The sequence below is a fragment of the Trichechus manatus genome, unplaced genomic scaffold, assembly GCF_000243295.1.
Source record: "Trichechus manatus latirostris isolate Lorelei unplaced genomic scaffold, TriManLat1.0 scaffold00021, whole genome shotgun sequence".
NCBI classification, from domain to species: domain Eukaryota; kingdom Metazoa; phylum Chordata; class Mammalia; order Sirenia; family Trichechidae; genus Trichechus; species Trichechus manatus.
The window spans coordinates 6,198,407-6,224,001 of NW_004443957.1; the positions used below are offsets into that span (position 1 = coordinate 6,198,407).

Sequence of the window (25,595 nt, forward strand, 5' to 3'; positions counted from 1 at the left end):
TCCAGGGAGTCAGTCTTTTTTTCCTTTCCTCTTCCTTTTCCTTCATTTGTGTCTTAGATGGCCGCTGTCAAGCTTTTAAGACCCTAGACCTACTCGCTTCACTAGGATGCAGATCATAATCTTTGTGACCTGTGTTATGCCAGTTGCCTGAGTTGTCCCATGAAACTATGGTCCTAATCCTTCAAACCCAGAAAACCAATGTTGGCGGGTGTTTGGTTATGTCTGAGGAGTATATGTATCTGTGTCTTCAATGAATATGTGTGCCTGCACCCACGTATTTGTATTTGCAAGTACCTGTAGATACTTCTGGAGCCCTGGTGGCACAGTGGTTAAGAGCATGGCTGCTAAACAAAAGGTTGGCAGTTCAAATCCACTAGCCATCCTTGGAAACCCTATGGGGCAGTTCTGCTCTGTCCTATAGGGTCACTATGCCTCAGAATTGACTCAGCAGCAACAGGTTTTTTCTTTTGGTATAGATACATCTGGAGCCCTGGTGGCCCAGTGGTTAAGAGCTTGGCTGCTAACCAAAAGGTCAGCAGTTCGAATCCACCAGCTGCTCCGTGGAAACCCTGTGGGGCAGTTCTACTCTGTCCTATAGGGTGGCTATGAGTCGGAATAGACTCGAGGGCAATGGGTGTTTTTTTTTTTTTTAGGGTATATACCTAGGAGTGGGATTGCTGGATCATAGGGTAGTTCTATTTCTAGTTTTACGAGAAAGTGCCATACCGTTTTCCATAGTAGTTGTACCATTTTACAGTCCACCAGCAATGGATAACGGTTCCAGTCTCCGACATCCTCGCCAACATTTGTTACCATTTTTTTCTTTTTTCTTTTTTCCCAAATGAGTGCGGTTTTAGCCAGGGTAAGATGGTATCTCGTTGTAGTTTCGATTTGCATCTCTCTAATGGCTAATGATCGTGAACATCTTTTCATATGCTTTTTGGCTGCTTGGATGTCCTCTTTGGTGAAGGTTCTGTTCATGTCCTTTGCCCATTTTGTGATTGGGTTGTTTGTCTTTTTATTGTTAAGTTGTTGCATTTTTTTATAGTTTTTAGAGATTAGACTCTTACTGGATAAGTCATTTCTGAAGATTTTTTCCCAGTCTGTAGGTTGTTTATTTACTCTTTTAATAAAGTCTTTTGATGAGCAAAGTTTTTAGACGTTTATTTTTATGAGGTCCCATTTCTCTGTTTTGTTTTCTATTTGTGCATTTGTTGTAAGGTTTGTTATTCTATTTTTACAAAAGATTAGATCTCATAGTTTTTTCCCTATGTTGTCTTCCAGGGATTTTATGCTTTTAGATTTAACATTTAGGTGTTTAGTCCATTTTGAGTTAGTTTTTGTGTATGGTGTGAGGTATGGGTCCTGTTTCATTTTTCTGCAGGTGGGTATCTAGTTTTGCCAGCACTATTTATTATTTAACAGACTGTTCCTGCCCCACCAAATGGACTTTGATCCCTTGTCGAAAATCAGTTGTCCATAGCTGACTGGATTTAATTCTGAATTCTCAGTTCTGTTCCACTGGTCTATGTGTCTGTTGTTGAAACAATACCAGGCTGTTTTGACTACAGTGGCTGTACAGTATGTTTTGATATTGGGGAGTGTGAGGCCTCCTGCTTTGTTCTTTTTCTTTAATATTGCTTTGGCTATTGGGAGTTTCTTTCCTTTCCATGTTAAGTTGGTCATTAGTATTTCAATTTCGGTAAAGAATGTTGTTGAGATTTGTATTGGGATTGCATTGTATCTGTAGATTGTTTTAGGTAGAATTGACATTTTCACTATGTTAAATCTCCCAGTCCATAAGCACGGGATGTCTTTCCATTTCTGTAGGTCTCTTGTAAGGAGCGCTGGTGGTGCAGTGGTTAAAGCACTTGGCTGCTAACTAAAAGGTTGATGGTTCAAACCCACCAGCCGCTCCACAGAAGAAAGATGTCACAGTCTGCTTCTGTAAAGATTTACCGCCTTTGAAACCCTGTGGACAGTTCCAGTCCGTCCTGAAGGGTAGTTAGGAGTCGAAATCTACTGGACAGCAGTGGACTTTGGTTTTAGCCTCTTGTAGTAGTGTTTTATAGTTTTCATCGTGTAAGTCTTTTATGTCCCTGGTTAGGCTAATTCCTAGGTATTTTATCGATTTGGGAGCTATTGTAAATGGTATTGTTTTCTTGATTTCTTTTTTGGAGTAGTCTTCGTTAGTGTAGAGGAACCCAACTGATTTTTGTGTGTTCATCTTGTATGCTGCAACACTGCTAGATTCTTCTATTAGTTCCAGCAGTTTTCTTGTGAAATCTTTGTGGTCTTCTATGTATAGGATCATGTCATCTGCAAATATAATTTTACTTCTTCCTTTCTGATTTGGATACCTTTCATTTCTCTTTCTTGTCTTATTGTTCTGACTAGGACTTCCAGTATAATGTTGAATAAGAGTGGTGATAATGGGCATCCTTGTCTCATTTCTGTTCTCAGAGGGAAGGCTCTCAGCCTTTCTGTTGAGTATAACATTGGCCGTTTGTTTTGCATATGTGCCATAAAGGAACTCTTGAAGGTGGTTAATGGTTTGCTTGAGGTTTGAAACATGTTTTGAAGTTGGGGCTGAGATCTTGTCTGTGATTTAGATACCTGTGTAAAAGGAGACTTTTAAAAAGAGTGGAAACAGCAAACAGACCACGGGGCCTGGGGCGTGGGGGAGGTGTGCAGCTATTTGAGATAGTAAAACTTGATTTCTAGCACTGGTGAGTGGTCAGTGGTGTTTGAACATTGGGTCATTTACAGGTACACTGGTTTCCAAAAGGCATTTCCTGCAGCAAAGGTCTTTAAAAAAAAAAAAAAAAGAATCCCCTGTGAACCAAAACTCTTTCTTTAGGTATGATTATGTGAATCTAGCACTGATCCCATGTTCGGTTTTAAGCTCCTTGAGGAGCCCACTCCTAAGAGATCTACTGTACTTTTGGAGTTGGTGAGATCTGGGTTAGAATTTGAGTTGTGTGCCCCAAGTTATACTGGACCTTAATGATAAGCTATAATAGTTGTTCATACAGTAATGTCTTAGATTGGGGAAGTAAGTTTGACTGGCCTGGTGGCCTGAAATGGGGAAGAGAGGCAGGTATCACCTTCACACATTGCCAGAGTTCACAGGTTCAAGGAAAATGTAGGGAACATAAATCAGCACTTATGATTGTGCCCCTCAGAGAGACTCATTATTTTGAAAATCCAGTCTGAGTTTGCATTACATCATTAAAATAAAAACAAAAATCAGCCTTTCTGCTGATTTTTTCCTGGTGCCGGCTTTTGTCGAATACCAGCCAGCCTGTCCTACCAAGTCGGTGGAGAAACAGTTGATTTTGAGCTGGATGGAATATTTTTATTATTCGCAGTGTAAAGAAAATGTTTGCTTTCACTTTCTTAAAACCCCCTTTCACTGGGAAAATAGCTGAAGAACCTGCTGGTAAGAACAAAGAGCCAGATCCCCCTCTGCTGCAAATTTGGTTTTCATGCAGAGCTTCCTTGTGAAGTGTGAGGAGCCTTCTCTTAGATGGACCCAGGGAATAAGGGAGAACCCTCAGGAGAGGAGTCCCTTCCCTCCTCCTTCCATCTACGGGCAACTCAAGGACCCCAAGTTCTGTTGTTTGAGAAGGCTTTGCTCAGCCGAAAGCTCTCTTGTTTTCCTTCTAAAGCCAAAATGAGGCAAGACAATAGCCACTTGCCTCATATAAACCACCTGCTCCGTAGGAAATGAAGCAAAACTGTGGAGTCCCTATTGCTACTTGGAGAATTTGTGGTTTCCTTTCCTGTCAGTAAACAAAAGCCACCAGTTAAAAGAGTGGGGCATTAATTGTTTACAGGATGTTTGCTGTATCAAAGGAAGGAAAAGTGGCTTTTATAAAGTTATGTTCATTGTGTTGGGAATATTACAGCATAATTTAAAGGATCTCTTCTAGAGAAGAGAAATTAACCATAAGATATGCAGTCACAAAACACAGATTGTTTTAATTAGCATCATGTTTAAAGGCTTACTTCATATATTAAAGTTGAGGGGTTTATAACGTATCAGTATGAAAAAAATTTAGAGAACGGAAGGCCTCCACAGAGAAAAAATGGATTTCTAAAACTTCTGAAAAATGTTGGTGCTCAGAGAACTTGAATTTATTTTTCACCGGAGAAATCATGCTTTATGGTGTCTTAGTGTGTCTAGTGATACCCTACTTGGGCTTGCCCAGGTTGCTTTTCCATCTCTCTGGTCACAGACCTAGGTTCCCTAGCACACTGTGATGTCCTCTAAGGCAGGGAGACTGCCTGTCTCCTCCATCTTGGCATCTGCAGTTCCCAGCACTGTGGCTGATGACTGGGAGGTGCTCGGTGAACATTTGCTGAGTGGATGGCTCGATGGAAGGATGGATGGGTGAATGCTTGATTGGAGTTAATAAATTCGTGAAGATTGAAACCATAGCATATGATGCCCAATAATCTTCTAATTAATGTTAGGAAATTTTTTTTTTTAATTTGATGAAGCAGTAAAATTTATTAATTTTATGAAATCTCACAACTTGTCTACACATCTCTTTAATATTGTATACAGAAGTGGAAAGAATACACAGAACACTTCTGCATACAGAAGTACAGGAGTTGCCTCAAAGAAAAGCACTTGTATGTGATTGTTTGAATTTCAAGCTGAAAGAGTAGCTTTTTTTATAGAATACCTTTTAAAAAAAATTTTTCAATTGAGGTGAAATTGATACAACATAAAATTAACCATTTTAAAGTGAACAATTCAGTGGCATTTAGTACATTCAGAATATTGTGCAACCACCACACCTATCTAGTCCCAAAACATTTTCATCATCCCATAAGGAAACCTCGTACCCATTAAGCAGTTGCCTCCCATCCCTTCTTCCCTCCAACCCCTGCACCCATTCATTTGTGTTCTATGGATTTACCTATTCTGGATACTTCATATAAATGAAATCATACAATATGTGACCTTTTGTGTCTGGCTTCTTTCACTTGGCTTAATGTTTTTGAGGTTCATCCATGTTGTAGCCTGTATTGGAACATCAGTCTTTCTTATGGCTGAATAATATTCCATTGTATGTGCATACCACAATTTGTTGTTTCCATTAATGCATTGATGGACATTTGGGCTGTTTCCACCTTTTGGCTGTTTTCACCTTTTGAATATGCATGCACATATATTTGTTTGAGTTCTTGTTTTCAGTTCTTTTGGGTATAGACCTAAGAGTGGAATTGCTAGGTCATATGGTAGTTCTGTGTTTAACTTTTATAGGAACTGCCAAACTGTTTTCTGCAGTGACTGTACCATGTTGCACTCCCACCAGCAATGCCTGTGGGTTCCAGTTTCTCTACATCCTTCGCAACACTTATTTTCCGTAAAAAAATTATTATTATTATAGCCATCTTAGTAGGTGTGAAGTACCTCATTGTGGTCTTGATTTGCATTTCCCTAATGACTCAAATGACGTTGGACATTTGCATGTGCTTGTTGGCCATACGTATATCTTTGGAGAAATGTCTATTCAAATTCTTTGCCAATTTTTTAGGTAGGTTTGTCTCTTTGTTGTTGAGCTGTAAGAGTTCTTTGTATATTCTGGATACTAAATCCTTACTAGGTATATGATTTGCAAATATTTTCTCCCATTCTGTGGATTGTCTTTTCACTTTCATTATGTCCTTTGGTGCACAAAAGTTTTTAGCTTAGTTGAAGTCCAATTTATTTGTTTTTTCTTTTGTTGCTCATGCTTCTGGTATCATATCTAAGAATTCATTGCCAAATCCAAGGTCATAAAGATTTGTTCCTATGTTTTCTTCTAAGAGTTAGTTTTTTGGTCTTAGCTCATATATTTTGGCTGTTGATCCACTTTGAATTAACTTTTGTATATAAAGTGTGAAGTAGGGGGTCTAACATTCTTTTGCATGTGGAGATCTAGTTGTCCCAGCACCATTTGTTGAAGACACTCTTCTTTCTGTATTGAATGGACTTGGCATCCTTGTCGAAAAATCAGTTGGCCATAGATGTTAGGAAATCTTGTTGATAAATACTTTGCTTTGGTTTTCTGAGATCAGAATTGGCAACATTGGCTGCAAAAGTTATGTCAGTGAGGATTTCTTACCCCTCCTCTCCCTCTGCACATAGTCTTAAATTCAGCTAGAATTGAGGAACTTAATAGTAACTCTTCATCACCTGTTTCATTTCAGTGCTTCATAACAGTTGAGACAGATTGGCAAAGGTGGGCTTTCTAAAAGCTAAGGACAGTTACAGCCTTCTTGGTAGGTGACCCTGTAATTTATAACTTTTCAAGGTGAAAGGAGGAGCCATTAGTACTACACTGGGACAATGTTAGTAAACCAGGACTGTCGTGGGTGGTCCTACTCGTTGGAGTCTGTCCTGTCCTTTGTAGGAAGCAGAGTGTCATGATTTCCCAGGATTTAGAGAACCACACTGTCTTTACCAACCCATGTTCGTGCCCTTTAATCTGTTCTGTGTATTCCAGATTGTTGTGCTTCCAGTCCATAGTGTCAGCTGGGAGAATGGGCCCAGGGTGCTTTGCTTCAGCTCAGTTGGTAGAAACTCTTACAATTATTATTTTAAAAAATGATATGGTGAAAAGAGCATGATTTTAGGAGCTAGACAGACCAGAGTTTACATCCATCTCTCTGACTTACTTGCTGATCAACTGTGGGCAAGGAAGTAACCAATTTCTCTGAACCTCAGTTTTCTCATCTAGACAGTGAGGCAGAAAAGGCTTTTTTTTCTTTTTTTTTTTAAAGGTAGCTATGAGTTTAGAGATAACGTATATAAATATTTAGCAGTGTCTGGTACCTGATCAGTGCTGAATACTTAATAATGGCCATTGCTGTTACTATTAAAAGCAGATGCAGTTTAACAGAATTTAGTACTGAGCAGCAGTTCTCAAACCCTTTGGTCTCAGGCCCCCTTTACACTCTGAAAAATTATCAAGGACCACAAAGAGCTTTTGATTATGTGGTTTGTGTATTGATATTTACCATATTGGAATTAAAGCTGAGACATTTTAAAAATATTTATTAATTTAAAACAACAGTAATAAGCCTTTTACACATTATTATAAATAGTAACATTTTATGAAAATAACTCTTTTCCAAAACAAACAAAAAAAATTAATGAGCAGAATGGCATTGTTTTGCATTTTTTAATTAAATTAATGTCACCTAGATTCTCATATCTGCCTCTGTATTCAATCTTTTACACTATCACGTATTATATAACTCCCCTGTATAATGGCGAGAGAATGAGTGGAAAAGGTAAGTAGTATCTTTGTATTATTATGAAAATGGTTTTGACCTCATGGACCCCTGAAAGGGTCTTGGAGACCCTCAGGGGTCCTCAGACCACACTCTGAAAACTGCTGGCCAAGAGTTTTTTCTGTGAATCTGAATGACTCTCTTTCTTCTCTTTATAGATTCCTGCTGCTGGTTGTGTGACTGGGGGAGCTGCTGTTTTTCTCTTTTGGAGGTAAGCCTGCGGGGAAGGCGAGATTTACAGTCATCTCCTTGCCCCAAACGGTCATTTTGATTTGTTTAATTTGTCTGTGTGTCTGTGTGGGACAAAGAACTTGGTATGGCCTTTGTCTCTGGTTTCTGAAAATAGCCCTTGGAATTCTGGAGCAATAAGGTGCCCCTTTGTTTCTAAAGCAGCCAGGCAAGACTTAAATATGTCTAAATGAGTAGGAACTGCACAGACCCCATACTGGCAACAGACCTCAGGAAGGGAGGGGTCATGATGCAGTCAGTCATGCATGTTCATTGATTCATGCATGTACATTGGGCACCAATGACCACGGCACCCTCCACATTGGAGCGTTGTCTTTGAGGCTTCTTAGATTGGTGAGAACTTCCATGTGGGAGAGGGGGTTCAGCACACCTCTGGGGACAACGGAGGCCTTGTGCTGCCAGGCCCTCTTCCAGACCTTGCCTGATGCATCTCTTCTTTTGTGCCCTTTCTGGTTATAATAAATGGGTAACTGTAAGTATAGGCAATAGTCTCTGTGAGTTCTGTGAGTCATTCTAGTGGATTATTGAACCCACCAGGGGAAGAGAGAGCCAGCAGAGAGGCTGGCGTTTGCCTGTTTGGCAGGGGCTGAAAGGACAGAGTCCTAACCTGTGGAGATCCAACTCTGGGTGGTTAGGGTCAGAGAGGGAAAGTGCCGGGTGAGTGGCTGGTGTCAGAGTGATGAAGGGGGAAAGTGGGGGATATGAGCTGTCTTCACATTTTGGAAATTAGCCTTATGTTGGCCATTATTAATACAGTGACCCATTAATTTTTTTTTTTTTTTAAGATTGTTTCTATTCCCACTGGCTCACAGATGGAATGTTGTGATTTTTTCACTCTTCCAAAGTGAGAGGAAAACACAATGGAACTTTAGAACTGCCTAAATTGGGGGCTTCAAAAGGAGGCACTAATGAGTTTCTGTGAGCTTCCTTGAATGTGTTTAAAAGGTTATGATTTTTAAAATTGGTTTGTACTTGAGCGTATTGGTGGGTAAACTGGACAAAGGTTGCTTTTCTAGTCGAGAAATTGGACATCATGGTTGTTCCCTGATTGAATGAGCTACTGAGAGGGGCCATTTGTAAGGAAGATGGTAGAGGTGGGGGCAGTGGAGGAGGAGAATGAAGGTTTCCTTGCTGAGGCCCAGCTGCCTGTTGCCCAGGGAACTGTTACCTGAAACACTTTCCTCAGGCATAGAATAAAGGCCGAGCTGCTCTCTTACTTGTGTTTATTCACAAATAGTACATTTTTTTTCTTTCTTTTTCCTTTTATTTTTAGTTGTTGTACTTTAAATGAAGTTTACATTTCAAGTTAGTCTCCCATACAAAATTTGTATACATACATTGTTATGTGACCCTAATTGCTCACCCCTTTCTGCAACAGCACTCTCCTCCTTTCCACCCCTATTTCCCCATAACCATTCAACCAGCTCCTAACCCTCTCTGCCTTCCCATCTCATCTCCAGACAGAAGCTGCCCCTTTAGTCCTTTGTGTCTCCTTGAGCTAAGAGGCACATTCCTCACGAGTATCACTTTATATCCCACAGTCCAGTCCAATCCCTGTCTGAAGAGTTGGCTTCGGAAATTGTTTTAGTTCTGGGCTGATAGAGAATCCAGGGGCCATGCTTTCCGGGGTTCCTCCAGTCTCAATCAGACCATAAAGTCTGGTCTTCTTACTAGAATTTGAGTTCTGCATCCCACCTTTCTCCTGCTCCATCAGGAACTCTCTGTTGTGTTCCCCGTCATGGCAGTCATTGGTGTTAGCCGGGCACCATCTAGTTCTTCTGGTCTCAGGCTGATGAAGTCTCTGGATTATGTGGCCCTTTCTGTCTCTTGGGCTAATACTTTCCTTGTGTCTTTGGTGTTCCTCATTGTCCTTTACTCCAGGTGGCTGGGACCAATTGATGCATCTTAGATGGCTGCTTGCAGGCTATTCACAAATAGTACCTTTTCTTTAACAGCAGATAATAAGATGAATTTGTGAAGGAGCCATTGCAGAATTAATGACCCTGCAGCACATTTGGTATCTGTCTTTGAAATATCAAAAATGGATTTTTAATTTACAGTTTTATAGTATGTATATAAAAGCAAAACTTCTTCTTTTTTTAAAAAGGAGGCAGCATAGTGTACTGGGTAAAAGCATGCAGTCTAGAATAAGACTGTCTGGGCTCATATCCAGACTGCTGTTTACTAGTTCTGTTAATTTAGCCATGTTATTTACCATCTCTGTGCTTCAATTTCCTCTTCAGTAAAATGGATAATTACAGAAACAATTATAGTGAAAATAATAATTGTGAAGATAAATGTGATCATCAAAGCAACGTGTTTCGAACAGTGTCAGGCATATAGTATGGGCTCAATTAATGGATTATTTTTTATTGTAGTTTTTCTTTTTAAGCTGCAGGACTCTGTTGAAATCTCCGACCCATAAATCTGAGTGTTTGCCTTCTTGGGAATATTTGTCATTATAACTGTAGCTTTATATATAAGCCATTAGAAATATCACTAAGCACGTGCATGTCTGAGCAAACTAATTTATGTAAAAAGATCAATAGTATAGGAGACACCATTGTTTCATACCTATAATCCAGTTAATGTGGGAAGGGAGAAACAGTTTATGTTCTTGTTGAAAAATTCATTTTGAAACTTGCTGAATAATCCTGTTTTTCATTTTTTTCTCCTAGCCGCTCCTGAGATTCTTGCTCCATCATCTCTCATTGTTACGGTTCTAGGGCGTGTTCCTTTGCTCCACCCCCCACTCTGTTCTTGTGCTTTAGCATCCTGTCGTTCGTGTACTCCAGCGTTGTGAGTACCTAACCAGCAAGCTTTTCACCCCTTTTCTTCTCTCTCTCAATACTTTGTAAAACACAGATCTTAAGAATAGATGAGCATGTGGAGAAATGCCAAATACAGGTGCTATACCTGACAAGTAGGAAGAGTTGTGTGTTGTTGTATACTTAACCTTTCATTTGGGGATAATTCCAAACTTACAGATAAGTTGCAAAAATTAAAGTAGTACAAGGAACACTGTGTACATTTTACCCAGATTCAGTTACTAAAATTTTATCTCGTTTGCTTTATTATTTTTGTGTCTTCTGTCTTTCCCCTTCCTTCTTTCTCTCCTCTGTCTCAGTCTGTCTGTCTCTCTCTCTCTCCACACACCGTTTTCTTCTGAATCAATTAGGGATGAGTTACATACATCATGGCTCTTTGACCCTAGCTACTTCAGTGTATATTTCCTAAGAATAGAGAACAGTTATCAACTTTGGTTAATTTAATATTGATTCAGTACTTACATCTAATGTATCATTTGCCTTCCAGTTTTGTCATTTGATCCAACATGTCCTTTATAGTATTGTTGTCCTTCCAGTACAGGATCCAGGCCAGGGTCAGGTCCTGCATTCAGGTGTCACATCTTCTTATCCTCTTTCTTTCTACAGCCTTTTATGTGTGTTGGTGCATTTTGAAGTCTGTTGCTTGGAAGCTTACATTTTAAAATGTTTTAAGAGGGTAAGCAGTGAAAGGAGGATATAGAGAGCCATCACGTTTTCTTATTACAAATCATAAATACATAGAATATATGTATTTTCAGTGGTGAAATTGTGAAACTACTTGCAGAAAGAAGATGAGGAACTGAGAAAACAATAGTAGAGAAAGACTCTTAGCCTGAAAAGATGGTGTATCCTTTTAAATGTGAATCAAAACATTTTGGCTTAAGCGCTAATAAAAACAGATGAGCTTGAGTAAATTCTGGTGTGGAAATAAAATAAAAGGCAATTTACATCTCCATCACAGGGAATGGGAGGTGCTACCCAAATTTGTTTTTAGGAAGGATCCTCGCTTTGCCCAGCTGTGCTTGTCCCGATGGGTTTCTTGGTCAGGGCTGAGGCCCAGTGATGAGGTGATTTTCTTGCCACCTCGTGCTGCCAGGACACAGGATCTGATTACTGTCTATCCACTGCTGCACTTCTGAGTATCAGGAGGACATAGGTGCTGCCTGGAGTTAACACTTTCTCAGTTTTCTCACATCAGGCCATAACCTAGAGGATATGGTCTCCAGATGAATTTCTTTATGATTAACTTAGATGAGGGAAGTTATGGGGATGGTATAGAATGTGTTATGGTCTAAAAATTTGTGATATGTACTCATGATTGTAGGCGTACTTCATTTAAAAAACTATATTCTTTAGTTTTTATATTTATGGATGCATACAGTTCAGACAACACAGAGGTGTATAAAGTGAAGCATAAATCTGCCTGTAATCTCACTCCCCAAAGGGGATCACTGTTGACAGACCTTTTTAAAAATGTACATTTAAGCTTTTTAAATTTTTTTTAAACAATGGGATTATTCAATACCTGTTATTCTGCCAGTTGCTTTTTTCCCCTGCTTACCAATGTATTGAAGATATCTTTTCATTGTCAACATTTAGGTGGTTCCTTGTGGTGGTGTTAGGTACCATCACGTCAGTCCAGACTCATAGTGACCCCCTGTACAACAGAATGAAACACCGCCTGGTCCTGTGCCATCCTCATAATCATTGCTATGTTTGAGCCCATTGTTGCAGTCACTGTGTCAGTCTGTCTTGCTGAAGGTCTTCCTCTTTTTTGCTGACCTCCTACTTTACCAAGCATGATGTCCTTCCCCAGGGACTGGGCCCTCCTGATAATATGTCCAGTGTTGCGACGAAGTCTCGCCATCCTTTCTTCTGAGGAGCATTCTGGTTGTACTTCTTCCCAGACAGACTCGTTTGTTCTTCTGGCAGTCCATGGTATATTCGGTATTTTTTGCCAACACTGTAATTCAATGGCATCAGTTCTTAGGTGGTTCCTACCAATTCTTTTTTATGGTGAATTGTTTTTCATTGTGTGGGTGTACTATGATTTATTTAACTGATCCCTTGTTGAAGGACACTTAGGTACTTGCCAGTCTTTGGCTATTATTAACAAAACGCGTGTATATAGATTTGTACAACTGTTTCCTTAAGATAAATACCTAGGAATGTATCAAAGAGTATATAAAGTTAAAATTTTAATGGATATTGTTAAATTGCCTTTCAGAAAGATTGTGCCCATTTATAATTCCATCAGTGACTTATGAGTGAGCCACTCGCCTTCAACAACATTGAGTAATCTCAGTGTTTTAATTTTTTCTGATCTAGTGTAAAAAATATTTAATTGTTTTAATTTTTTTTATTAGTGCTGAGGTTAGGCGCCTTTACATTTGCCATTTGTAATTTTTTTGCCACTTATCTTTTGGATTATTACATGTATTGATTTTTTTTAAGCCTTTGTTTTTGATGTAAGCTCTTTGTCACATGTTACAAATAAGTATTTTTCCCAATTCTAAGTTTACCTTTTTAACTTTGTTGGGATGTCTTTTGTCATAGTTTTTAATTTTCCTCAAAGGTTAGTTTTTTATAGTTTCTGGCCTGAGTCTCATGCTAAGAAAAGACTTCCCCATGCCATGATTATGAAAATCAGTTTCTATATTTTAGTTTTAAATTTACATGTATCTATTTTATTTTTGCACATGATATGAGGTCCAGATCTAATTTTTCTCCAGCCTGTCAGTCCAACTCCATTTATTGTCCCCCACCCTCCCCGCCCCCCGTTCGAGTTGCTTATGCTTATGATACAAATTGGGATGAATTCGTTAAGAGCACAGCCTGGAAGTAAAATTGTGCTTTGTTAACTAAGCTACTCTGTTTAGGTAGTCTTTTTTTCGAGCTGAAAATCCATTCCAAATACTATATTAACGTGGGTTTCACTTATGCTCCAGTTAAAAGGAACATCACAAATATGCATAATATATCTGTTGTGAAAAAGTGTGGATGAAGTTTAATTTTTTTTTTATCTTTTATTTATTATTTTTTTGCAAGGACCTTTTTTTGCCCATAAATTTATAACAGTACATTCCTAGTGGTTACCAGGAGCAGCGGGGAGGGAGTGGGAAATGGTATTCATTGCTCAGGGGACACTGAGCTGCTGTTAAGGGCGATGGAAGTATTTGGAAACAGAAAATGGTGAAGGTTGAACAACATGATAAGCATAATTAATGCCACAGAATTGTACATGTGAAGAATGCTGAAATAGCAAATGTTTTGTTACACATGTGTTTACCACAATTTAAAAAAAAAGTATATTATTCAAATTCTCTAAATTGTAGCATCAAGACTGAGAAGATGACACACTGGTTTAGTTGCTGACTTGTTGCATAATCCTGTACACATGATTTTACCATTCGATGTTCTCATTTTCCCATGGTGAAGTTAGGACTTCCTCAACTATCATAAAGGCTTAGAAGCTTCTTTATCAGAGGATTAAGAGACTTGTTCTGTGGGGAAAATAAAATTATATAATTAGAGGATTACTGAGAAAAATTTGTGCCAAACTCCAAATTCCTGTCTTTATAGTGATTAATAGAATTTTCCAGGATCCTGGTACCATATGTTGCAGTGGTGTATAGGTTAGCTTTCAGATTTCTGGTGAGAATTTTTATCTTCTTACGCATTTCCTTACCGGAAAGTGCTGTTATGATGCCTGGAATATCTTCCAGATACCACATAAGCTAATTTTCTTGTTCCTCCTCTTCTGCTTTAAAGTTTACTTTTAACTTTCTATCTTTCTAAAATCAAAAAAGTATTGGCAGGATGGTGCTAGGCCTCCTTTGAGTCCTATCCTTGTTTTTTTTATGGCCAACTTCGTGTAGCGTGTAGAAGTCTAAGCCAGCTACCTTCAAGTAGATTCCGACTCATGGCAGCTCCACGTGTGTTAGAGTAGAACTGCACTCTGCAGGGTTTTCAATGGCTATAATCTTTTGAAGTAGATTGCCAGGCCTTTCTTCCAAGGCAACTCTGGGTGGACTCAAGCCTCCAACTTTTCAGTAACCATCTGCACCACCCAGGGACTCCCAGAACTCTAGAGGGACCGTAATTTATCTCCATTCACTTAAAACTTTTTCAGAATGTTAAGTTTCTTATTTGTCCTGCCCAAGTTTCTGAAGACACATCATAGTTAGTGGATTTCTCTATTGGGAAACAATCTGGGCTCAGCATCATTTGCTTGATTATAATTGCACTGTGCTAACTGTTGGCAGGATTGGGGTGTCAAGAATGAGAGACTGAACTGTGATGGTGCTTGATGCTTAATGCAGGTGTTTGAACCATGGGAAATAAATCAGCCTATATATGAAAAGCTTAGATGATCTTGTATCTTTTCCTTAAGTTCATTTTTGCCACTTAAAAACAAACCAAACCCATTGCCGTCAAGTTGATTCTGACTCATAGTGACCCTATAGGACAGAGTAGAACTGCCCCATAGGGTTTCCTAGGAGTGGTTGGTGGATTCGAACTGCCGACCTTTTGTTTAACAGCTATAGCACTTAACCACTGGACCTCCAGGGCTCCTTTTGCCACTTAACACAGATAGGCATGGGATTTTGAGGTGGGTAAATGCAAACATTTTTCAGGTTATATTTAAAAATATTTCATTTAAATCCCAGCTCTCAGCCAGATTTGGAAAGGTTTAACTATCTCAGGCAGATGATTTTAACATTTAAAGACCCCAATGGAAGGAGATTGCTGACTTTCCTCTTCTACGTACTTGAGGACAATTTAGTTCAGTAAATATTTATTGATAATTTCTGTGAGTTGAGCACTTTGCTAGGTGCCAAGGGAAACAGTATGATTAAGAGGTGGCTCATCGCCTTTAAGAGTCTGTAATCTAGCAGGGAAGGAAAAAAAAATACAAATAGCGCTAATGAAAGGTTCGACTGCTAGGGGATACTGGTGAGCTGAGCCGACCATAGACCTCTGTGTCCTCAGGGTGCCTGGTGTGTTGTAGGCACATTTGAGTGGATGAATGAACACATTTTTGGCGTACTTCAATTATAACAAAACTGTAGAAAGAGATGATTTGAAGGATTTGGGGGTGGCCTCACAGGGGAATGAGTATTCTGTGAGGTCACCAAGGGTCCAGGGCAGGCTGAGCAAAAGTCCCGCGGCCTGCCACCCTCTCTGTCTACACCAGGGCAGTGCTGTGGTCTCCTCAGGCACCTCCTCCCAAAGCCTGGAGCACCTACACCCATTAGTTGAACAAACTAGGATTTGGTCCTTAATTTGATAGGTCCTACACTCTGGTTTCTCATGGATTGATTTATGCTAATCAAACTCCAAAGAAACTGCATAATATACTTTTCCTGATAACTAGGAATTCCTTCCTTTTCTTTCCCTTTTTCCAGTTTCTGTTCTTAACATTAACTTTTATCTAGTTGAATAAATGACAACCTGCTTTGTCTCAGTTATATTATAAACAAATTTTCCTGAAATGTAACCCTGATCAACTTGATTGCACAAGAGGCGTTTTAAGAATGAATGTGCAGACACTTGCTCTCATTTGCAATATACTTCTAGGCTATTTCTTTCTTCTTCCTACTAATGATTATTTGAACATTATTATTGCAGCTTTATATACTTAACTGCTTACTGTATAATGAGTGATATTTTAGGTAGTTTACCCACCTCATTTAATCTCCCAACAGTACTTTCAAGTAGGTATTATTATCTGTATTTTAAAAACAAGGAAACTGAGGCCCAGTGAAGTTAAGTGATTTACTCAAGGTTACACAGCTAATCAGTTATGAAGCCAGGAGAAGCTGCACTGTCAGAATTCACTGTGGCACTGCCCCGAGGGCAGATGACTTCAGGAAATGACTAGGACATCTGTTTCATCTTATTTTCCAGGTATTTCAGAATGTGATCCTGTTTTCTGCATGGGGTTATGAGAATAACCAGAAAGAATGATTGTACATTTATATTGATTATATTGATACCTACATATCTGTATATTGACCATCCATAAGATAAGCATATTAATATTGTATAAAACCAAAGAGAATTGTTCTGATACTTAAAACATTCAACGTTTTTTAGATTGATCAACATTGAATGAGATCGATCCATTCATGCCCGAAAAACCCACTTTAGCTATCAAGCCTCTCAAAACATACTTGTACCTGAGTGTTATCAACACTGGATCCTTTCCTAATTAGTTGAATCTTCACCATAAGTGGCTTCTTAGTTAAAATGATAATTCTGCTTAACTTCTGAAAGGTAAGTGTGACTAATATGAAAGTTAGTGTTTAAGACATTATTATTACAAAATGTTTATAGAATGCATTGTCAAACTCTGTAGGAGTCTTCTGCAGTGTCATTATTTGAAGGCATTTACGGCGCCATATTATAAGGGCTTCATCCTAAAGTTTTCCTTAGTGAAAGGCTGCTGATACCATTCTTAAAAAATTTATGAACCTGAAAGGCAGCAGGGTTTTTTTTGTTTTTTTTTGTTTTTTTTTTTGTTTTTGTTTTTTTTAACAAAACACATTGTAGTTTTTTAAGTTAGAGCTCAGTTTGGCAGTTTGTTTTCTTGCCTGTTTGTTTTTTTTAAATGTGTCTCTTTTGAAGAACTATCAGTGGAAGGTTTCATAAGAAGCATTCAGTGAGGAACAATGGATAGCATTAAGGTTTTGCTTTGATTCTCAAGTAAAATAACAGTTTTTCCTTGATGAAAGCCCCTTCCTTGGTAATTAGTGATATGTCCAATGGAGACTAAGATGGAGCCGTCCCCTTTCGAGCGTCCTTCCAAACTCCAACGCACCCCCTACCTTTGGCATTTCTTAAGGTCTAGGATGCTGAGAGTCTTGGGTCATTTTGTCCCCTTCACACCTGAGGTACAGTGAAGTAAAGGTGTGGCAGCCATCCATTTTATAAGGATGTTTATTTAGAGAGAGAAGGGAAGAGAGTCTACAAAATGTGTAGCAGTCTACGAAATATGTTAAAATTATATTTTGAATTACAGTCTTAGTTACCTAGTGCTGATGTAACAGAAATACCACAAGTAGATGGCTTTAAAGAACCAAAATTTATTTTCTCACAGTTTCGGAGTCTAAAAGTCCAAATCTGGGTCTCAGCTACTTGGGTTCTCTTTGTGATCCTCTCTCCTAGTTTCTGGTGTCGGCTGGTGACCCTTGGCATTCCTTTCCTTGTAGACAGTTCTCACATGTCTTCTGTCTTCCCTCTGTATGTGTCTCTCTGTCTATCTGGTCTTTTTACAACTCAGAAGTGGTTAGGTTTAGGAACCTTGGTGGCGTAGTGGTTAAGAGGTATGGCCACTAACCGAAAGGTTGGCAGTTTGAATCCACCAGGCACTCCTTGGAAACTCTATGGGGCAGTTCTACTCTGTCCTATAGAGTCACTATGAGTCGGAATTGCCTCGATGGCAAGGAGTTCTTTTCTGGTATGACCTAATTAACATAACAAGAAAACCCCTATTTCCAAACAGGGTCATATTTACAGGGACGGGTTAGGATTTCAACACATATTTTGGGAGAATACATTCAATCTATGACAATTACTAACATATATGAAACATATATTTCTAAGAATTCAGTCTACTAACGTTTGAATGAGTGATCGAATCCTACTAACATATGAAACAAATGTTTCTAAGATCAGATTATTTGATTTTTTCTTATAGCTATTAATAGTGATAATAGCTACATTTACTGAGTACTTTCTATTCTAAATCCTGTTCTAAGCACTTTGCAGGCATCATTTCATTTAATATGATGAAATCGTATTACTATATTCCCCGTTGTGGGTATGCAGATACACTGAGGCACAGAGACTGTGAAGGAACTTGTCCACGGCTGCCCAGCCAGTGCTGGAGCTAGAGCTCAGCCTGAGGAACTGTGATTCTAGGGCATCCCGTATCATAGCTCATGTATTTGCAGATAAACATTCTGGCAGCTCTGCTTGCTGGAGTCAATGTGATTCAGTGAAAAGAACCTTTGCTTTAGAGTTGTACAACAACTGTGTTTGTGATCTCGCTGGCAGATTATTAACTGTATGTGACCCTGGCAATTCACTTAATCTTTACACACCTCGGTTTTGATATTCGAAAAATGGAGATAATAATCTCTCATAAGATTTTTATGAGAATTAAATGAGGTAATGTTTGTTTCAACAGTTCTAGCTATTTTATTTGTTCCTTTAATCTGAAAGTCTGTTTGTAAGACACTTATTTTCTTATCTCCCATCTTGACCTTGTCCTGTCCCCACAATAAAAACCCACAGTAAGTCTTTTTTTTTAAAAAAATAAATGTATTGAGAAAAGGAAAAGCAAATGCTAAATTGAAATTAGAGATTAAGCATTAACGTTCAGCCTTTAATTTTTCACTTTCTGACGATCTTATCTGATTATTTTGGTAGTTGCCCGTGGTGCCTTGATTTTTGTTTAGTCCAGCAGTGGTCTTCAGAGTGGTGCTTCTGGCATCTTGGTTGCCTCCTGATACTTAGCCCTTTCCCACTGGTTTCCTTTGGTGGCCTCCCTGGCCTGGGCAGTGGAACTGACTTGTTCTGAAAGACGTTGCGGTTTTGAGCAGCAGTTCTCAACCCTAGCTGCCCGTCTGAAACACCCAAGGATCTTCTGAAAATACCAATGCCTGATACTGAAACATGGAATCTTGAAATCTGTTTCTAAAACTTCCCCAGGTATTCAGATGCACAGTGAATCAACGGTCTTGTGTATTTCAGCTAGAAAAAAAAGGTCTCTAAATAATGGCAGTAAATACTGTAGAGATATATGTCTCAGCTACCACGGTCTGCTCCCACTTTCCTGTGCAGGATGCATAGGCTAAATTGCCTTGTTATGTGTGCAGGCAAAGGAAGGAGCATGGAGGCATTCTGGTAGGGAGGTGACCACAGGAGCTTGGTGCAGAAAGAAAATACATTTTGGTGTTCTTTTCCTTCCTTTGTCTATTGTTAGTAGTTTAGTATGTATGAATTTTTCCTCAGTATGATCTGCCTGCTGAACCGTACTATTTTTAGGCACAAACCAACACAATAGGCTTATAAAAGGCTATTGAACCTTTTGAGGCTGCTGTATTATGTCTGACAAGGGCTGAGTTGCAAGTAGGCTATCCCGCCTCACAGTTCAGGTTTGTAGGGTTTTTTGTTTCTTTTTTAGAAAGTGTCTGAATAACTTAAAAATACAGTGGTTTGGCAGTTTGACAGGTGATGCCAGATGTCTGCATATCTCTCCTCGATGTCCCAGCGCTCCACACACAGCTTCACAGGTGTTTGTTAGGTTGCTGATTTTTATTTTTTCTCCTTTTCCTTATAAAATGTGCTAAACTATGCATAGTTAGTAGTGCTGGGGGAAAAAAAAGAAATGTGAAGCATTTTCTTGTTCTCGAACCTCTGCCTTCTGTCTAAAAATGTGTTTTCCTGCATCGAGGGGATCCCCTTGACCGGCTCTGATTAACAGTTGGATTAAACAGATAGAAGTGGTATTAAATGTTTATTATTTTCAGTTTGTTTTATAAATAGCAGTCGGGCCTTTCTGGTTTCTAATCCTTTGTCCGAAAGATGCATCGGTCCATTAGGAGGCAGAAGATTAGGTTACTAGAAGTCTCAATAGAAAAACAAGTCTCTTGTAAAATGATGTGATGACCTTAATGTGTCCACGTAATAGAATGGATATTATTTATTCTTTTTCTCTTCCTTTATTGCATCTCCTTCCATTAAATGCTATCATAGGCAGTGTATTAGAATTACTAATACATACCTCTGACTCTCTTAAGTACATATGTTCATTCCCAAACTGATTTTCAACCAGGCAATTGGCCAAGTAAAGATTTTCTTTAACAGTGCTTAGTGAGGGGGTAAATGCTAAGTTATCTTCAAAGACTTTTATGATAAAAACTGAACTATTTAGCAATTTCTTTCTGTTGGTGTTATAAATTTATGATCCTCCTCTATGTTTGAGATGTGCTGTTAAGATCTGTGCCACTCTCTAGGGACAGGCCTAGGCAGTGTTGTAAAGGGGAGCCTTTTCCTTTTCCTAACTACTTTTGGGGCGTTTTCCCCATTAGCACTTCTCCAGTGCCCCATCCTCTCTAAGCCACATTGGGGATTTGTTGCTGATAGGGGCAGCTAACCATATGAGTGCCATGGTGATTCTCTGAGGACCTCTTGGAGAAGGGGAGCAGCCTGATGTCTCAGGTGCTGACTTTCTGGCCTTCCCTTCACCTTAGGCACTGGAAAGGCTTAGTGATTTCCAGGCTTGCACATCTAGGGCCGCCTGAGGTGTCTGTTACAATATCCATTCCAGACACACTTTACACCCTGCCCTGTTACCTTCCCTCTTGCCCCACAGTTTTGATTCAGTGGGTGTAAGGTGGGGCTAAAACATGGAATTTTCATTAGGCTTATTCTGATGCAACTGCCAGAACATCAGATGTGGACCATTACATGTTTAGGAACCATCTATGCAGTTCAGAACGTCATTTTATAGATGAGACAGTCAAAGTCCAGAAGTGCCAAGTAACTTACCCAGGCTGCACTGAAAGATCTACTGCTCAAAACGAAAAGACTGTATCCTCTACTTCTGTATTATGCGTGGGTATTGCAGACCGGCACGTTAATCCTGGACGCAGGCAAATTGCTATTTTACTCGTTAGTTTCCTGTCTCCTTTTATTGGAGACTGTGTGTCCCTGAGACAGAGAGGGACACAGGACGAACATGTGCTCTATCTACTTAACCAATTCAGGCCTACCTATGAAAAGGTAGTGAGTGTGAGATCTGGTTTGAGTTCTTGTTTGTTGGAAAGAACTACTGTTAAATATATTATTTTTACAGTTGGCTTGTCCTGTATTTGTGTTGAGTGGGTGCTCTGGCTAGCTTTGCATGCTGATGGATTTTATTAGCAAGTTATATTAGACAAAGCAGGTGCATATCAGGGGCCAGTCAGGTAAATGCCTAAAATATATTTCTTATTCTCATCACACAGTGACAGACACATGTTTGCAAATCCATTTAAAAACATCAAGAGCTAACTTCTTAAAATTTATTTTGATGTTGAGTTGGTTATTAATGTATACATGTATCAGAAAGGTCCAGGAATTCATAGTATTTGACTTTATTCTTACACTTACTTTTATCATTTGACATGGGACTGCAGCGAACCTCCTAGGGAAACGATAAACTTTTGTAAGAGTCACAGTATGTTTGTCTGGCACGTGGTAGGTGCTTAATATTTGATGAATGAAAGTTTAATGTTCTAAAAAGCCTCCTTTTATATCTACGAAAATTCTAGCTCAGGGGTACTTGCAGTGCTTTTGTTTACTTTTTTTCCTCAAAGAAATCTAGACTCTTTAACAGTATCTTTAGTGGAATGATTTACATTTCTTTGTTGTCCAAGTTTTATATTTTGGTATTTTTCCAAAAATGGCACCTCTCATGAATCATTTCCCCTCTAAGACATTATATCTGCTTAAAAGCTTTAATTTTGGGCTGACTTTAGAACTTAGCACCAACATGGCCTACTGCCTTATGGGTTACTGTGTGGGAGACTCTGCATCAGGAAATCCCTGGCATGACTGGGGAGCCTCCTGAAAGGTCAAGGCCCCTGTGGCCGCTGCCCTGGGCCTGGGCCTTCTCTCCCCTCCCCAGTCCTGGCCCTCCTGCCCATATCAGACAGATGCAGAGACAACTGAGAGCTGGGGGTTCTTCCTGCTGACTTACTTGACTAGGAAGCAGCAACTTCCTTTTCCCTGAGGAGAAAATGATCACTGGAGAACTTACCTGTATCTGAGGATTTTTTTCAAGGGAATCTATAATGAATGAATACTCATTAACCTGAAAGACAGATAACTCAAAAAAGATGACTCTGGATTACATTTTATATCCGTGAAGGTTTTATTAGAGACCGATGAGGCATATGATCAACAGGGAGTAACAGCTTCTTTGAAATGATACTACTCGGGATAAATAAGTAAGTTAATAATAACCGATTACTGATTTCTTACCAACTGCTTGGTGTAGTGCTGATCAGAGAGGAAAGGGACTCAGGATAAAAGGTGGTTAACAATACCATTCTCATAGTCTTATGGACAGAAAAATGAAATTTCTGGCTAAGGACTGAAGTGCTCCTGCTATCACCATAAACCCAAACCTGTTGCTGTTGAGTCGATTCTGACTCATAGAGACCCTATCGGACAGAGTAGAACTGCTCCATAGGGTTTCCAAGGAGCGCCTGGTGGGTGTGAACTGCCGACCTTTTGGTTAGCAGCCAACCTGTTAACTACTGTGCCACCAGGGCTATCACCGTAGGGAAGAGTTTTGTTTTTTTTTTTTAATACAAACTAAGTTTCTTTGCTGACAATGAAAGATTGACCTGAGTTAATTCTTTTATGGGCCCTGAAAATCCAACAATTCTGTATATAATAGAGGTAATAGATTAGGCAGGGACCAAAAATCAACAGCAAACTGGGGAGAACCAGTAAGAAGGAAATTTGTTTCCAGACTGATTTGGTGGCATGTAGGTATTACCTCCTTGAATCATAACAATTTTTATTTCCGTGATGAATAGATATAGTCAGCTTGTATACCTGCATTACATTAGCTGTTGCATGGCCTTTAGTAGTAATATTGTGGCTCACTCTAACAATAGAGCAATTTACTAATTTAAAGTATATACAGAAATCTTCATTTACTGGTAAACTGAGTGATACTTATAACCAAAGTTTTCTTTGTTTTATTGGGGTACCCCCATTAGAAGTAATAGGTATTCCATATGTAATATTTGGATAGAAAGAACGTAATAAAATCACCTCAAGTGCTAACAACCAAAGATAAAAACTGATAAAATTTTGGAGAACTTTCTTCGTATTTTTTCTGTGTGTAGGGGTGTGTGTGTATTATCTAGTTGTCAACACACTGTATATACATTTAGGTATTTGTATGCCATGGTCTTTATAAACAGTATTTTATACTAGAACATTTAAATATGTTAATTTGAGAGAAGGTGGCACAAGTCTTTTCAAGAACACAGACCTGTGCAAAGAGAGGTTGCACCTGTAGCTTATTATAGTTCCCGGACTTCATACCTGGAACCCAGAGCACTTTGTACATTTTAGATCTACCTGGAACTGATTGAATTATGTTATTATTTGCCTATATTGGAAGCATCCTTCCTGTTTGAGGATGTGGAAGAAAAAGTTTGTTAAATGGAATACGGTGGCCTGTGATTGAGCTCTGTACATACTGAAAATTAGCCTGGCTAATTTCTAGGATAATCCTTGTTATCCCATTGGCTGGCAGGATGAAAGATGAGCTCCAGCTCCCTGCTGGGCTTGGAGGGCTGATGTCTTGGATTGCTTGGGTAAAGTCAGACCCTCTCCTACTTTACATAATTGAGATCCCCTACCCACTAGTGGGATGAGGACTCTAGAGTGTGAAATTAACACATCAAGTGAATTTTATATCCTGGTAGCCTTGGGCTGGTTTTTGCAAATTAAAGTTTGCAGAAATTAGCTTCAGCTCTGCAAAGGCAGTATTAATTTAGTAATGGTGAAACCACACTGTTTCCATGACATTTCTAATCTGAGAGGGAAGAGAATAGTTTTACATGAGGATAATGAGTGTTGCTGAGTAAATTGTTATCTGTTTGGTAAAAACTACTGTTGACCAAAAGTGAGTACCCTCATGAAATGATAGACACAGCACTGAAATTTAAAGCAAACATGAACTCCAAGGATTGCCCGCTGACTCTACCAAAAGGCTTTCTTCCATGGGTGGTATTCATTACTTTGCATTCAGAAAACAATGATTTTTTTTTTTCCTCTTCCAGTTCCCTGAGAATGGATCCATCTCTCAGGCCTGTAAACATATTAACCAAGCCTACTAAACAGAGTATATAACAAGAATGCCCACTTACTGCATTACAAAAATAAATATGACCATCATGGGAACCTGAATACCGACCTCTTCTCAGCCCGCACCTCTTCCCCTGAAGGTAGACAGATGTGTCAGATCACAGTCTGAAGGCGCTTGGCACACCTGGAGTTAGAACAAGGGTGAGAGGTGAGTTGAGCAGTCACTGGCTTCAGGCAGGGAGAGCAGAGAAGACTCACTATAATGGGTGAGATCCCTTCTCCCCTGGGTGCCAGAATTTGCCCAGGGATTCTCCTCTTTCCATGTTCCCAATCCCTGGCCAAACCCCTTCTTTAATTATGTTTTGCTATTAATTAGGATACAGTCAAATCTTAGAGGCCTCAGAGGCTTCTTGCTCTTTAAAGTTTAAATCTCAGAGGGTGATCTTTTTTCTTATATCCCAAGATCTCCAGGGAAGTTTCATTTGCTGAATGAAAGCAAATGGCAACTGGCTTTACCAGGTAGACTTCTCTTTGAACAGTGTAGTTATGATGTGTCACTTTTTCCAGAAAGGCTGTTTCTTTCTTTTGGCTTACTTTCCATACCAGTGATACTTCGTTGATGTTGATATAATGATTGTTTTTTTACAAAGATTCTGTCTAAAATGTTTTAAATGTTTAATATGCTGCTTGACCTATCATATAACAGTTAATGTCATACTTGTACAGGGTATTGACACTCATTAGCACTTGCTGGCAATATTTCATGAAGCTGACATTTTTTGAGTGTCTTCATTGTACCAGGTGCCTTGTTAGGCAGTGTGAGAGAATACAAAATTGAGTAGATTTCTTTGGTGTCTAGATTACCAGTCTAGTAGGCTAGAGAAGCCTGTAAATAAGTAATGGTCATATTGAATATTTGTGCCAGAATACAGAAGAGGTTGAGACCTATGGCTTCCTAGATGCAGTGACGTTTGGGCTAGGGATTAAAGCATGGGGAGATTTTGCCAATTCAGTAAGACACAGTAACTGAAAGAAAATGTTCTTGGTGAATACTGGGGAGTTTTGAGTGCATGGAGTTTGGGTTAACAAGATTTGGAGGGAAGCTCAGTGGTAGGGAATGGAAAGACTGAAGTCATTGTATAGTAGGGCATCGCGCTGCTGTAGAGAATTAAATGGCATGTGTATGAAGAGACACATAAGGCGATTTTTGTAGACCCTCGATTAAAATTAAACATCTAACCCAGCTGTGTGTTGCTTCCACTTTTGAGTAGCTCTGGGATCTTGGGCAGGTACCTAAACTCTTTGAGCCCCTTATCTCAAATTTCATAGGGATACTAATAA

At 39.2% G+C, this 25,595-nt stretch overlaps 1 protein-coding gene across 2 annotated transcripts in view; it reads left to right on the forward strand.

The window, feature by feature from the left end:
- SIPA1L2 (signal induced proliferation associated 1 like 2) overlaps positions 1–25,595 on the forward strand; it is a 243,289-nt gene that overhangs the window by 45,080 nt on the left and 172,614 nt on the right. For both annotated transcript variants that reach the window (XM_023728024.1, XM_023728023.1), the window contains exon 2: positions 7,452–7,504. The gene's annotated coding sequence lies outside the window, so the exon portion shown is untranslated. The remainder of the gene's footprint in view (positions 1–7,451; positions 7,505–25,595) is intronic.